The 15797-nt window shown below is 37.0% G+C and overlaps 1 protein-coding gene across 1 annotated transcript in view; it reads right to left on the bottom strand.

Annotated features, from left to right (window-relative positions):
- Positions 1-3854: 3854 nt before the first annotated feature.
- Positions 3855-15797, bottom strand: part of LOC114326555 (rRNA N6-adenosine-methyltransferase METTL5) — a 38040-nt gene continuing 26097 nt past the window's right edge. Inside the window, exon 6 of the mRNA XM_028274947.2 lies at positions 3855-4050. The gene's annotated coding sequence lies outside the window, so the exon portion shown is untranslated. The remainder of the gene's footprint in view (positions 4051-15797) is intronic.

Here is a 15797-nt window from a genome sequence, read left to right as displayed (position 1 = left end):
AATGATTGGCCCCAACAAAAAGTAGATAATAAATAATCGTGTATTTTAATAAGGGTAATTTTTGTGACAGTTTATTTTCTATTAAATATTTGCAAAATAGGAATGTTGGCGTAAAGAAACTTGTAGACATCCCATACGTAATATACTGCGAGGCATAAGCTAGGGATAGGTATAGAAAATTTATGCTCATTTTCATAGTTGATTTTTTCGTGAACGGATTAACGGATCCCGCTAATTTTTTTTACTATTTTAGATATTTCTTTAGTATTGTTTCGCTATAACTTTTCCCATGCGTCACGATTCATTTTAAAACAAATTAAGTCAAAACGTAAAGTGAAACGTACGCCGATGTGTGTAGTATAATATATATAGTATACAGTATACAAAATGTATATACACATCGACGTTATGTTTTGACTTAATTTGTTTGAAAAAGAATCGTGACGCAAGGGAAAAGTTATAGCGGACGAACAATATTATCACAGTTGTGCAAAGATTTACTCAAACTTCTTTTTTGTACTTATACTGGGTGGAGGAAAAGAAATGTTTTTCTTATGTTAAGTTTGAAACACCCTATAGAGAAGACGAGGTACAATAATGCATCGGAATCGTATTATAGTCTTATGTTTGGTGAAATTTTTTTTGAATGTGCCTTATATCTTTAGAAACAAAGAAAATAGACGGTTTTGTATTTTAACTTGTGTTTTAACCGAAACTAAAGTTTGAGACACCCTTTAGGGAGGAAGAGGTAAAATGGTGTTTATGGATCGATACTATGTTGTAGTCTCATCTTTTGTGAATCATTTATTTTTAAAATTTTTCTGATATCTTTAATAACAAAGAAACTAGACCGTTTTACTATTTAATATGTGTTTTAACTGACGACTGCGATACGTGAGGAGGTCACGTCTTATCATACCACTAAGACGACATTATTTCCTATATATAGTGCGAAAGAAAAAGAGTGTTCAAAGAAAAAGAATATGTGTAATGTAACTCTCGATATTTAAAGAGCCTCCAGGTAGACACCGAATCCGTATTACTTTCAGGGAAATTCCACCCCAAAACATCATAGAGCCTCTATTAAACAATATCGTCTCTCTTAAGTTGTGCTGTGCATACCACTTACCTGATCGACAATCGTTTACGTTATGTGCCTTTCTGTTTTTAAAGTTTTGTTAACTGTTATTTGTTAGTGTTAATTTAGTTTTGTTTCAGTAAAAATACATGGTAAGGAGTAAAACCACATATTTTCTTTGTTATTTTCTTTATCTTTAGAAAGCTAAATATATCAGGGAGATTCAAAAAACAAAATGTTCACAAAACATAAGACTACAATACGATTCCGACCTATACACAGATTTGTACCTTGTTCTCTCTACCGGGTGTTTCAAACTTAACATAAGAAAAACATTACTTTTCTTCCACCCGGTATAAGTACAAAAAAGAAGTTTAATTAAATTTTTGCACAACTGTGTAAATACTAAAGAAATATCTAAGATAATAAAAACAAAAATTAGCGAAATCCGTTAATCTGTTCACGAAAAAATAAACTATAAAAATGAGCATACATTTTCTATATCCTTAACTGATGACTCTCAGTGTAGTGGAAATTTTTAATCCAACATCCAACATCGGCATTCACGCTCCAACTTTCTTTGTAATACCGCTAGTCGTACCACTAGTGGTATTACTAGTAGTACTACAACCCATTCACGGTCTGATTTTAGATCCAACATATCACTTTCTCTCTCTTGTCGTACCACTAGTAATACTACAAATCAGATCATGAATGAGGCCCTTAAGCGGGAACACCCATCGTTATACCTGCCATGTAATAAACTAATATTTGTCTGCAGAAAACCCAAATTTATTATATTGTTGTAAAATAGTACCGGCACATTTGTCTAAAGGGCACCGCACACATCTTATGGAAAATATAATGTCACTCAAATGAAATAAAATTTACTTGAATAGACGCGTCCTGAAATTTCAATAATTTGATACCATTGCGCCAACTCTGAATTTTGCTTAATTAGTGCGTTAATTGTAATTAAAGTTTATCGAAATCGCATTTTGAATAATCTTTCTAATAGACTATAATAATCTTTGGCTAAAGAACCTGCTTCCAAACCCTCTACACACACGCACATGCACATCCACACACTATTAAATACGTTTTCACTATTACATTAGGACCTTAATAACATTTTTGAAGTTATTAAAATTGGGCAAACGATTTTAATAAAAATAAGAAATATAAGCACAGAAAGAGAAAATTCTCTATATATACAGTCGGAAAAATGAAAGAATACCCATGAACGATCATATCAAGCACATATTTTGGATTTGCTGTGTTTTCCTATAAATAACAAACGAGAGAGATAGATTATTAAATGTTGTCTACTATGCAAAAGCATTATCCAAGACATACCCAGTTACATATTTATAATTGACAGAGTGAGACGCGATACAATTGTTCAACGTAGTTTCATTAATTTAGTAGAAAACTCAAACTCACACTTGACTATTTCTGTACTTCTAATGTCATTCTTAGAAAAACATTCAACATCAGTAGAGATAATGATTGTATAAACTACTATTCGAGTAATCGTACTGGTCAACTATAATCTGACTTATTCAATTTCTGTCACTTTGACAGTGAAACAGGGTTAGGTTCGGTAGAGTTTATAAATTTTAATAATCAGTCGTATTTACTTGAATAAACTCAGTTCTTTTAAAAGCTATGTTGATATTATATTGTATTTTTGGTTTGGTAAGTATTTATTTAATTAAAATACTTAAGTCAATAAAATTTGTAAGTAATCATCTGACAATATGGTTAACTTCTGTCTATGAGTTTGCCAAACGTGTACATATTACTCTGACTTTTCAATCATAGTGTATAAAATTACAGATTAGTATATTTTTACGAATGTACATTTCTTTTAAGATAATGTCCGGAAAATGATCTGGATACCAAAATGACCTGAATTAATTAAGTTGACTTTCATTTAAGTCACTTAATGCAGCTGTCATAAACGACATTTTTTAAATTCCTGTTACTATTTACGTCCGGCAACTTTAACATGGAGAAATTCATAATACTATATTTTTACTCATTATTTTTGTATTACATATTAATCTATATTAAATAATTAATTACGGTAGTAAAAGTAACATTTATTACCAATAAATATATAGGTATTATCAGAAAAAGAATAACATCACAAAAATTTTTTGACACATTTACGTAGCGAAAAATTGTACGGTGGGGTAGTAGTCACATCCGTTTTTTTTACAGTATTAACTTAGTTTAGACGTTGTTTTGACTAGAAATTTTTGATTTGATTCGTATGTATATCATCGATGACGCATGGGTATTCTTTCATTTTTCCTACTGTAGGTCGGAATGCAGAATCCTTGGTGACTATCTATTGCATGAGCTCTTTACAAAATTGTAAAGCATTTAGGCCGATAAATAGCGGACAATGGGAGAATCTACAATATACATTCATCACCTGCCCGCTTATCTAGATAAAATTCCAACAGAATCCTGCATCCTTAGTACTCAAATATGAGTAAAATAAAATAAGGAAAAACAGCTTTAGATTTAATTCGATTCGGGGGCCACCACCATCCGCTGACCTAGGTTTCTTCTTTTTAGAGTCTTCAGAGTCGCCCGTACTGTGTTCCAGAGCGAACTAATTCTGGCTGTCTCACTAGGCAAAATAATAAAATATCATATGCGTACCGACGCGTTAGCGATGTTTGTCTAGAGAAAGAGAGAATTCTCTATAGGTCGGAATGGAGAATCCTTGATGACTGTCTATTGAGATTGTATTTATATTTACCTTCTAGGAGAGGAAACATAGGCGGCATGTGTTCATGAATATGAACTGGTCTTGTAATGACTTCTTGACTTCCTGGTTTTAAGAAATTCAAATTGTCCTCTTTGTCTATTGGAAACTTTGGAACGGGGTTTGCTGGAGGACAAAAATTAACGTACGTCACATATTCATCTAGATCTCCCAGATTTATGCCAAGTTCCTAAAAATAAAGTGATTATTATACAGGATGTGGCATTAGAGGGAAGTTTAATTATTCATTTGTAAAAAACCACACGAAAAAAATGAGACGTCAGATTTCAACCAAATTTGGTATATAGGTTCATTTTTTGATGTATAAGATCGAGGTCTTGAACCAGAAGAATTGGTTTACCAGAAGTTGTGTTTCCCTGGTTTTTACGTAAAAATATGTTGTTTTTTTAAATTCTTTCACCCTGTATGTATTAATTTTTCAAAAAGTTAATACCGCCATTGAAAAAACCGTAACAATATTTTTAAGGAAATATTTTGAACTTTTTAGTTGTTATGTTAATTACCATTTAATAAATGCATAACGTATCTTCACATGTACCTATGTGCGGCAGATTCGTGCAAATATTATAAGAATTATTGTGCATTTAATGGTAGAAGCATTTATTTTGGACCACATATATTACATTAAAGGTTCAAATTTAGATATGAGACCATCTCAGTTTTTGTTCCTTTTACAAAAATGGCGGGCATTCAAAATGCCGACTATACATATGTGACTAATAGCACGATAACTTTCGAAAGAAACATCAGATTTCAACTAAATTTGGTATATAGATTCTTTTTTTGATGAATATGATCGAGGACTTGAACTGGAAGAATCGGTTTACCAAAAGTTGTGTTTTTACTGTTTTTTTTTTATATAAAAATATGTTGTTTCTTTTTCAATTCTTTCACCCTGTATATATAAATTTTTCAAAAAGGTAATACCGCCATTGAAAAGAGTGTAAAAATATTTTTTAGGAAATATTTTGAACTTTTTAGTTATGTTAATTACCATTTAATAAATGCATAACGTATGTTCACATGTACCTATGGGCGGCAGATTCATTTTGAATGCCCGCCATTTTTATAAAAGACAAAATCTGAGATGGCCTCATATCTAAATTTGAATCTTTGTATGTGTAGTCCAAATTATATGCTTCTAACATTAAATGTACAATAATTCTTATATTATTATTTGCACGAATCTGCCGCACATAGGTACCTACATGTGAAGATACGTTATGCATTTATTAAATGGTAATTAATATAACTAAAGAGTTCAAAATATTTCCTAAAAAAATTTTTTACTCTCTTTTCAATGCCGGTAATATCTTTTTGAAAAATTAATACATACAGGGTGAAAGAATTGAAAAAATAAACAACATATTTTTACAAAAAAAATCAAGAAAAACACAACTTCTGGTAAACCGATTCTTCCGGTTCAATAGCTTTATCTTATACATTAAAAAAAGAACCTATATACCAAATTTGGTTGAAATCGGACTTTTTGTTCAAAATTTATCGTGTTATTAGTCACATATATATAATGTCAAAAATAATGTATTTCGAATGTCACTTCTAAATATTTAAATTGTAAAAATTATTGTGAAAATGGATAAAACACCTTCAAAATATCATGAAAATTCTTATAGAAAACGAAGTCCCGCCAGAAGAATCCCGTCGGAAGTTTTTGCAATCCTTTGTTGAATTTTATTAGAAATTTTTGTAGGTCCGATAAACAAAATTTAACGTTAACTGAATTAGTAAGAAGAGGAGCCCAAATTTAAAGAAAGATGAGAGAACAAGAATGAACAAGATTATATTCGATTCCTTTTTGTAAACTTTAAGATAAATTCATGTTGTTTTATAATCTAAATTTAACCCTCACGCACAAGTTGTAGTCCATGTGACTAACAACTTCAGTGAGAAACTGGGTTTATTTATTATGTACTAGGTTGCTACAAATAAACTCTATTATTATTATCCCAGATTTAGCCATACGGCTCACACTCCCTGTAAGGGGAAAATTGACTCATCTCAGATACCTACGGTATCAAAAGGATTGAGCTCTGGTGGGACTCTTTCCGTGTTATCGAGCCCTAGGTGACTTGGTATGCTGGAGTATCTCCCAGAAATTTTCGTACACATCTGGCCGTCGCGAGTAGTACAGCTTTCTGCATGGTCTTATAAAGGTGTTCATTTAGACCCAGCTTTTTTATGTTTTCGAGGAGGTTCTTCGGAATGACTCCAGTAGTAGACATAATAATAGGTATCGTCTGGGTACTTTGCATTCTCCATTGTCTTCGTATTTGAATTTCCAGATCTCTGTACTTGGCGATTTTTTCAGTAAATTTACTACGTAGATTATTGTTGTTAGGTATCGCCACATCAATCAATGTTGTTTGTCTTGTTAATTTATTAACTAGTACGAGATCTGGTCTATTATGTGCCACTGTTTGGTCTGTGAGCACAGTACGGTCCCAGTATAGCTTGTAGTTGCCATCCTCAAGCATACTCTCAGGGACGTATTGATAATATGGGAGATGGTCCGTTTGGAGAAGTCCCAGCTTGATAGCTATCTCTTGATGAAGGATTTTTCCCACTGCGTCATGCCGTTCCTTGTATTCAGTTGCAGCAAATGCCTGGCAGCCCCCTGTAAGACTCAACGAGTCTCCTTGAAACAGACCACGGTTGATTGCGATATTTTCGGTTTCGATATTGTTTTCACCGGGTATTTGGAGGTGAATTTTAGTCTTCCAATCTCTCATTATATGCCTTAAAAAGGTCACTATGTTATCATCGACTTTGTATATTCTTAATATATTTATAAGCCATTCATGCGGTACTGAATCAAAGGCCTTTTTATAGTCAATAAAAGCAGTAAAAAGGTTCCTTTTTTTAGTGAATGCCTGGTTAGAAATGACTGAGTCGTTGATAAGTTGTTCTTTGCAACCCATGGAACCCTTAGCGCATCCTTTCTGTTGAGGCTCTATGATATTGTTTAGAGCACAGTGTTGGTAGATACGCCGGGTTACACAGGATGTGACCAATTTATACAAAGTTGGAAGACAAGTAATTGGGCGGTACTTGGATGGATCTTGGGTGTTATTTTGATCCTTTGGTATTAAATAAGTAGTTCCCTGAGTTAGAAATGATGGTATTTCCTGCGGATTAGAGATAACATGATTAATTAATGTTGATAAACAATCATGAATACACCAAAACTTTTTAAGCCAGAAGTTCTGAACTCCGTCTGGTCCAGGGGATTTCCAGTTATGAAGCTCTTTGATGACATTTGAGACCTCTTCAGTCGTGAATGGTTCGTAGTTAGCAGTAACGTAGTGGTGACAGTTGTGCGTCGTATCTTCTATCCATCCAGCATTGTTGTTAAAAGCAGCTGGTGTGGAAAGTTGATTTCCCCAAAACTCATGAATTTCTTCTTGGCTTGGGTAAGTCTTGTCGGCACTTTCCACGGTGGAATTGAGTTTTCGGTAGAACGCCTTCTCGGAATTTTCAAAAAGTGCATTGTCGCTTTTTCGGTTGTTACTAACTTTGTACCTCCTTAGTCGCCCTGAATAGACGGAGAGTTTTTGTTTTAATGTATCCCGACACTGTTGGGCTGTGTTATTGTCTGGATCATATCTCGAGTGTCTTGCAGTGTTCCGCATTATTTCTTCAGCTCTCCTAATGACTTTTCTACTTGGTACTCCTCGTAAATATTCTGTGACTTGGCCAATATCCCTACGCAGTAATTCAATCTTCCCTTGCAGTCTTTTTTCCCAGGGTGCAATTCTGTTACCAGTTCTTCCGTTATTAGTACCCCGTCGTGTTCTGATCTTAATGCCCATTACATTAGCAATTGCTGTTGCTGCACAGTAGATGAGCATATGCAAATATTCCAATGTGTGAGCTTCTATGACGTAATTGGGTAGGACTTCAGTGTTCACAATTTGTAACAGCGCACCTAGTTTCTTACAAGAGTTAATTCTTGGTAGCGGTGGTCTGCTAAGTGGGTTTGTTCCATTAAACTCTTGTACGGCGCGAGCCATTTCGTTTACTAGGCTATCACGTAACTCGTTGTTTTCCTGCGGTGTATTATCAGGTTGAGTTTCTGGTATGGGAAGCTCAGGAATCTGCTCATCAGGGATTTCATTAGGGACTTGATCTAAAATTAGCCCTTGATTGTTAATCTCCCGTTCGACTTCGCTTTTGATGGTATCGCGTCTAGCCTCCGGAATAAGATTATTTCTGATGATTACCCGGTATTGATCTGATACTCTTTGCTCCGATACTTGAATATCTGGGTACTCTCTGCAAAATTCGGCATACAGCTGTTGTCTGTAGCCGATCGTTTCTTGACCGAGGTTTGTCACCTTGTAGTAGAAGCGCAAAATGTTTTCATTAATGGACGCAGTCCATTTCATGCGCTGCCTCGGTCGTCCCGCTTGAGTGAGCGCCGGCTGAGGTTCCAGCGCAGCACCTTCGGCGGGTGGAGCTCTTGCTGTTGTTTGGCTCACTTGTGGTTGTTGTTGTTGTTGGGCTGTAGCTGTTTGTATGACAGGGGCCCGCCTCCTCAACACCCTGCCACCGACGTCCCGTATGCTGTCACGTCCAGCGCCGGCTCCAGACGTGCCCTGGCGATCCCCAGGCAGCGATCCTAAACATAAATCATAATTCTCCATATTAATGGGTTTGCATTTTAAACCTACTGCCAGGTGTCAGTTTTTGTTCCACGGCAAGTATCCCTGCTACTCTCTGGGTACTGGCGCTACGAATACCCAGAAAGCATCCCCCATTCGCAGGGGGCCGCGCCTGATAGAAGAACTGACCAAAAACTCCCACAGGTTATCCAGATTTAGCCATACGGCTCACACTCCCTCTAAGGGGAAAATTGACTCATCCCAGATACCTACGGTATCAAAAGGATTGAGCTCTGGTGGGACTCTTTCCGTGTTATCGAGTCCTAGGTGACTTGGTATGCAGGTGTATCTCCCAAAAATTTTCGTACACATCTGGCCGTTGCGAGTAGTACAGCTTTCTGCATGGTCTTGTAAAGATGTTCATTTAGACCCAGCCTTTTTATGCTTTCGAGGAGGTTCTTCGGAATGACTCCAGTAGTAGATATAACAATAGGTATCGTCTGGGTACTTTGCATTCTCCATTGCCTTCGTATTTGAATTTCTAGATCTCTGTACTTGGCGATCTTTTCAGTGAATTTACTACGTAGATTATTGTTGTTAGGTATCGCCACATCAATTAGTGTTGTTTGTCTTGTTAATTTATTAACTAGTACGAGATCTGGTCTATTATGTGCCACTGTTTGGTCTGTGAGCACAGTGCGGTCCCAGTATAGCTTGTAGTTGCCATCCTCAAGCATACTCTCAGGGACGTATTGATAATACGGGAGATGGTCCGTTTGGAGAAGTCCCAGCTTGATAGCTATCTCTTGATGAAGGATTTTTCCCACTGCGTCATGCCGTTCCTTGTATTCAGTTGCAGCAAATGCCTGGCAGCCCCCTGTAAGATGTTGGATGGTTTCTTGGGCTTGACATCCATATCGGCATCTGTCGTTTTGAACCTGAGGGTCTTTGATGATATATTTCAGGTAGTTTCTGGTTGGTATAACCTGATCCTGAATGGCCAGTAATGAACCCTCCGTTTCAGGGAACATCTTTCCTGATGTCAACCAGTAGTTCGACGCTATATTGTCGACATAATCTTGGCTGACCTCATTGGGATGTCGCCCGTGCAAAGGTTTACCCATCCAGGCGCGCACTTTTTCGTCCTTAGTAAGGTGGTTTATGCGTAGTTCTGCTTCCCTCAGTTTGATCGGTGTTGTGTCATCTACTGCGCAGATAGCGCGATGTAGAGTAGATGTCTCAGCCTGCATCTGAAAATAAGTTCTTAAATTAGCAATTTGTTTATCTAATTGCTCACCTATATCCATAAGTCCTCTTCCTCCTAAATACCGGGGTAATGTCGTTCGTTCTACTGCACTTTTAGGGTGGTGTTTTTGTGCCTTTGTGAGGTGTGTTCGTACTTTTCGCTGAAGATTTTCTATATCCGTTTTTGTCCACTTAACAATACCAAATAAATAGCTAAGCGCGGAACAAGCGTAGGTGTTTAGTGCCTTAAACAAATTTTTACTGTTAAGCTGTGAACGAAGCAGCTGTTTTACCCTTCTTATAAACTCAGTAGTTATCTCAGTTTTCATTTGCTTATGGTCAATTTTCCGCGCCTGCTTTACTCCAAGATATTTGTACATATCGTTGTCGCCCATGGCCTCGATGTTCTGGCCATTTTGCATATCGAATCCACCGGGCTGTACCTTTCCTCTGACTATATTCAAAACACGGCACTTGTCTAGACCGAACTGCATACTAATATCATTAGAAAATGTTTCTACAGTTTTTAGCATCTCTTCTAGGTGTTCTCGAGTGGAAGCCATTAATTTCAAATCATCCATATACAACAGATGATTGAGCTTCGCTACCACAGTATTATTGCTTTTAATGCTAAAACCTGAGTCAGTGGAGTTTAATAGTTGGGAAAGGGGGTTCAAAGCTAAACAGAACCACAATGGACTCAACGAGTCTCCTTGAAATAGGCCCCGGTTGATTGCGATATTTTCGGTTTCGATATTGTTTTCACCAGGTATTTGGAGGTGAATTTTAGTCTTCCAATCTCTCATTATATGCCTTAAAAAGGTCACTATGTTATCATCTACTTTGTATATTTTCAATATATCTATTAGCCATTCATGCGGTACTGAATCAAAGGCCTTTTTATAGTCAATAAAAGCAGTAAAAAGGTTTCTTTTTTTAATGAATGCCTGGTTAGAAATGACTGAGTCGATGATAAGCTGTTCTTTGCAACCCAGGGAACCCTTAGCGCATCCTTTCTGTTGAGGCTCTATGATATTGTTTAGAGCACAGTGTTGGTAGATACGCCGGGTTACACAGGATGTGACCAATTTATACAAAGTTGGAAGACAAGTAATTGGGCGGTACTTGGATGGATCTTGGGTGTTATTTTGATCCTTGGGTATTAAATAAGTAGTTCCCTGAGTTAGAAATGATGGTAATTCCTGCGGATTAGAAATAACATGATTAATTAATGTTGATAAGCACTCATGAATACTCCAAAACTTTTTAAGCCAGAAGTTCTGAACTCCGTCTGGTCCAGGAGATTTCCAGTTATGAAGCTCTTTGATGACATTTGAGACTTCTTCAGTCGTGAATGGTTCGTAGTTAGCAGTGACGTAGTGGTGACAGTTGTGCGTCGTATCTTCTATCCAGCCAGCATTGTTGTTAAAAGCAGCTGGTGTGGAAAGTTGATTTCCCCAAAACTCATGAATTTCTTCTTGGCTTGGGTAAGACTTGTCGACACTTTCTACGGTGGAATTGAGTTTTCGGTAGAACGCCTTCTCAGAGTTCTCAAAAAGTGCATTGTCACATTTTCGGCTGTTACTAACTTTATACCTTCTTAATCGTCCTGAATAGACGGAGAGTTTTTGTTTTAATGTATCCAGACACTGTTGGGCTGTGTTATTTTCTGGATCGTATCTCGAGTGTCTTGCAGTGCTCCGCATTATTTCTTCAGCTCTTTTAATGACTTTTCTACTTGTAACACCTCTTATATATTCTGTGACTTGACCAATATCCCTACGCAGTAATTCAATTTTTCCGAGAAGTCTTTTTTCCCAGGGTGCAATTCTGTTACCAGTCCTTCCGTTATTAGTACCCCCGTCGTGTTCTGATCTTAACGCCCATTACATTGGCAATTGCTGTAGCTGCACAGTAGATTAGCATATGCAGATACTCCAATGTGTGGGCTTCTACGACATAATTGGGTAGGACTTCAGTATTCACAATTTGTAACAGGGCACCTAGTTTCTTACAAGAGTTTATTCGTGGTAGCGGTGGTCTGCTAAGTGGATTTGTTCCATTAAACTCTTGTACGGCACGAGCCATTTCGTTCTCTAGACTATCGCGCAACTCGTTGTTTTCCTGCTGTGTATTGTCAGGTTGAGTTTCTGGTATGGGAATCTCAGGAATCTGCTCATCAAGGATTTCATTAGGGACTTGATCTAAAACTAGCTCTTGGTTATTAATCTCCCGTTCGACTTCGCTTTTGATCGTATTGCGTCTAGTCTCTGGGATAAGGTTGTTTCTTACGATTACCCGGTATTGATCTGATACTCTTTGCTCCGATACTTGAATATCTGGGTACTCCCTGCAAAATTCGGCATACAGCTGTTGTCTGTAGCCGATCGTTTCTTGACCGAGGTTTGTCACCTTATAATAGAAGCGCAAAATGCTTTCGTTAATGGACACAGTCCATTTCATGCGCTGCCTCGGTCGTCCCGCTTGAGTGAGCGCCGGCTGATGTTCCGGCGCAGCACCTTCAGCGAGTGGAGCTCTTGCTGTTGTTTGGCTCGCTTGTGGTTGTTGTTCTTGTTGTTGGGCTGTAGCTGTTTGTGTGACAGGGGCCCGCCTCCTCAACACCCTGCCACCGACGTCCCGCATGCTGTCACGTCCAGCGTCGGCTCCAGACGTGCCCTGGCGATCCCCAGGCAGCGGCCCTAAACATAAACTATTAGTCTCCATTCTCATGGGTGTGCATTTTATACCTACTGCCAGGTGTCAGTTTTTGTTCCACGGCAAGTATTCCTGCTACTCTCTGGGTATTGGCGCCACGAATACCCAGAAAGCATCCCCCATTCGCAGGGGGCCGCGCCTGATAGAAGAACTGACATAAAACTCCCACAGGCCATAGGTTATTATTATTATTATTATTATTATTATATGTATAGTCGCCATTTTGAATGGTCGCCTTTTTTGTAAAAGGCAAAATCTGAGATGGCCTCATATCTAAATTTGATCCGTTGTATGTGTAGTATATGTGGTCCAAATTACATGCTTCTACCATTAAATGCACAATAATTCTTATATTTGCACGAATCTACCGCACATAGGTACATATGAAGATAAGTTATGCATTTATTTCATGGTAATTAACGTAACTAAAAAGTTCAAAATATTTCCCAAAAAATATTTTTACGCCTTTTCAATGCCGGTATTACCTTTTTGAAAAATCAATATATACAGGATGGAAGAATTGAAAAAAAAGCGACATATTTTTACATAAAAAATCAGGAAAAACAACTTCTGGTAAACCGATTCTTCCGGTTCAGGAGCTCGATCTTATACATCAAAAAAAGAACCCATACACCAAATTTTGTTGAAGTCGGACTTTTCGTTTAAAAGTTATCGTGCTATTAGTCACATATGTATCGTCGCCATTTTGAATGACGGCCATTGTTGTAAAAGGTAAAATCTGAGATGGCCTCATATCTAATTTTGAACCTTTATATGTGTAGTATATGTGGTCAAAATTATATGCTTGTATCATTAAATGCACAATTCTTATAATATTTCCACGAAACTGCCGCACTATATTGACAAAAAAGACGAAATTTGTGGTGTTTAAAGGTAGATAGATACTCCATATGACTGGATGAACCAAGAAATTATAGACCTGATGGAAGTTCGACGAAAATCCAAAAATAGAAATAATATTAAATACCGTGGAATCAAAGAACTCATAAGAAGAAAAATTAAACAAGCCAAACAATCCTGGCTCGAGAATTCATGTAAAGAAATAGAAGACCTCCAAAAAATACATGACAGTTTCAACCTCCACAAGAAGCTTAAATACACCTCCGGATATAGAAAACAGAAAAATGCTCACGTACTTAAAAACGCAGACGGAAAAATTTGTGATCACGAACAACAGTGCAAAGAATGGGAAAGATACATCACTGACCTTTTTGACAATGTTTCTCGAGAAAATGCTCCACATACTACCTGTGGCAACCAGTTAGACAGAGGTCTCAGTATACTGAACTCTGAAGTCAGAAAAGCAATACAGCAAGCCAAAAACAATAAAGCACCCGGACCAGATCAAATCCCTGCTGAGCTACTTAAACTTTTGGATGAGGAAAACATTACCTACTTAACCACTTTCTTTAACAAAATTTACAACGAAGGAAAAATACCAGATGATTGGTTAGAGTCATTGTTTATAACATTACCAAAGAAAAGCAGGCCCACCAAATGCAGCGATTTGAGACTAATCAATTTGATGAGTAACGCACTTATATTTTTACGAATTATACAAAACCGAGTATTCCTTCTGTGTGAAAGTAGAACAGCTAATAAACAATTTGGATTTAGAGATGGTTTAGGAACTTTTGTTTGTTTCATCGACTTCGAGAAGGCATTCGACCGAGTCCAACACGAAATACTTTTCAATTGCCTACAGGGAGCAGGTCTTGACCACTACGATATAAGACTGCTAAAATACTTATATTACAATCGAGTAGCACCTATTCAAGTTGGAGATAGTCGTACTGAAAAACTACCCATTAAACGTGTAGTGCGACAGGGTTGTGTTTTGTCGCCCAGCCTCTTTAATCTGTACTCTGAAGAAATCTTTAGGAAGGCTTTGGACGACATACAAGAGGGGGAAAGACTGGGCGGAGAAGTAATCAACATTATCAGATATGCTGACGACACAGTCATTCTTGCAGAAAATTTAGAAGATCTCCAGACATTAGTAAATCTAGTTAGTGAAGCAAGTTATCAGGCCTAAAAATCAATATTTCAGAGACAAAGTGGATGCCAGTTGGAAAGATAAATGTAGATCAAGGCGTGCTTTCTCTTGATGGAGAGGAGATAGAACGGGTAAACCATTTTAAATATCTTGGCAGTTGGTTAAATGTAAATTACGATTGTGATGAAGAGATAATAACCAGGATTGCAATATCACGTAATGCTTTTATGACCTGGAAACCAGTTTTATGTAACCGAAGCCTGTCGATGAAGATTCGCAAGAAGGTACTAAAATGTTACGTGTGGTATATATTATTGTATAGTTGTGAGACATGGACGTTAAAAACCACAATGCTAAATAAATTAGAAGCATTCGAATTGTGGTTCTATCGACGAATCCTAAAGATATCGTGGGTTTCGCACACTTCCAATGAAAATGTTCTCCAAATGATGAATTCAGAACGTCTGCTCATAAACATCATAAATAGGACAAAAACAGAATACTTCGGCCATATAATTAGAGGGCCTAAATACCATCTACTTCGCCTTATATTACAAGAAAAAGTGGAGGGAAAGAGATGGGTTGGTCGAAAGAAACTTTCATGGTTGCGTAATTATTAGACAATGGTGTGGTTCCACGGTAGAAGAATTATTTCGCGCAGCAGCTGATAGAGGTTTCAGGAAATTGTAAACATGATGACGGCCAACGTCTGAATACGGACACGACACCTAAAGAAGAAGACTCCATATGAACAAAAATAATAATCAATGAACACCTACTAGAACAAGTGATTATTTCAATTACCTAGTCTACCTAAATCATAAAACAACGAAAAAAAGTATTCAGCCAAATTATTATCTACAATTAGGACTGATCGAGAGCTTCGTTTCACAGAAGTTAGGCACAGAAGTAAAACAATTAAAAAAATCTTAGAAATGGCACAAAAAAACAAAACAAATATTAGCTAAAGCCTGGAAGTTTGACATATTATATACCTACTAAATCTTTGTAGATTTTCGACAAGCCTATGATAACATGAACAGAGATAAAATATACTTAATTATGCAACAATCTGGTATAGCAAGGAAATTGGTAAAATTAGTTCAAGCCACCATGATTCACACAGAAGCGCACGTAAGAGTTTAAAATCAAAAGACAGATCCTTTCCAGATAACTAAGGGGCTAAAAGAAGCTGTTTATGTGTGGAATATGTTATAAGAAAAATGTTCGTAAGCCCAAAAAAATTATTATTTACTAAATCTAAGCACTTGGTGAACATAGACGATGTGAACTTAATGAGACCAACCGCAAGTGACA

The sequence above is a fragment of the Diabrotica virgifera genome, chromosome 7 (assembly GCF_917563875.1).
Source record: "Diabrotica virgifera virgifera chromosome 7, PGI_DIABVI_V3a".
Taxonomy (NCBI): Eukaryota; Metazoa; Arthropoda; class Insecta; order Coleoptera; family Chrysomelidae; genus Diabrotica; species Diabrotica virgifera.
This window is presented reverse-complemented; position numbering and strand designations above follow the sequence as displayed.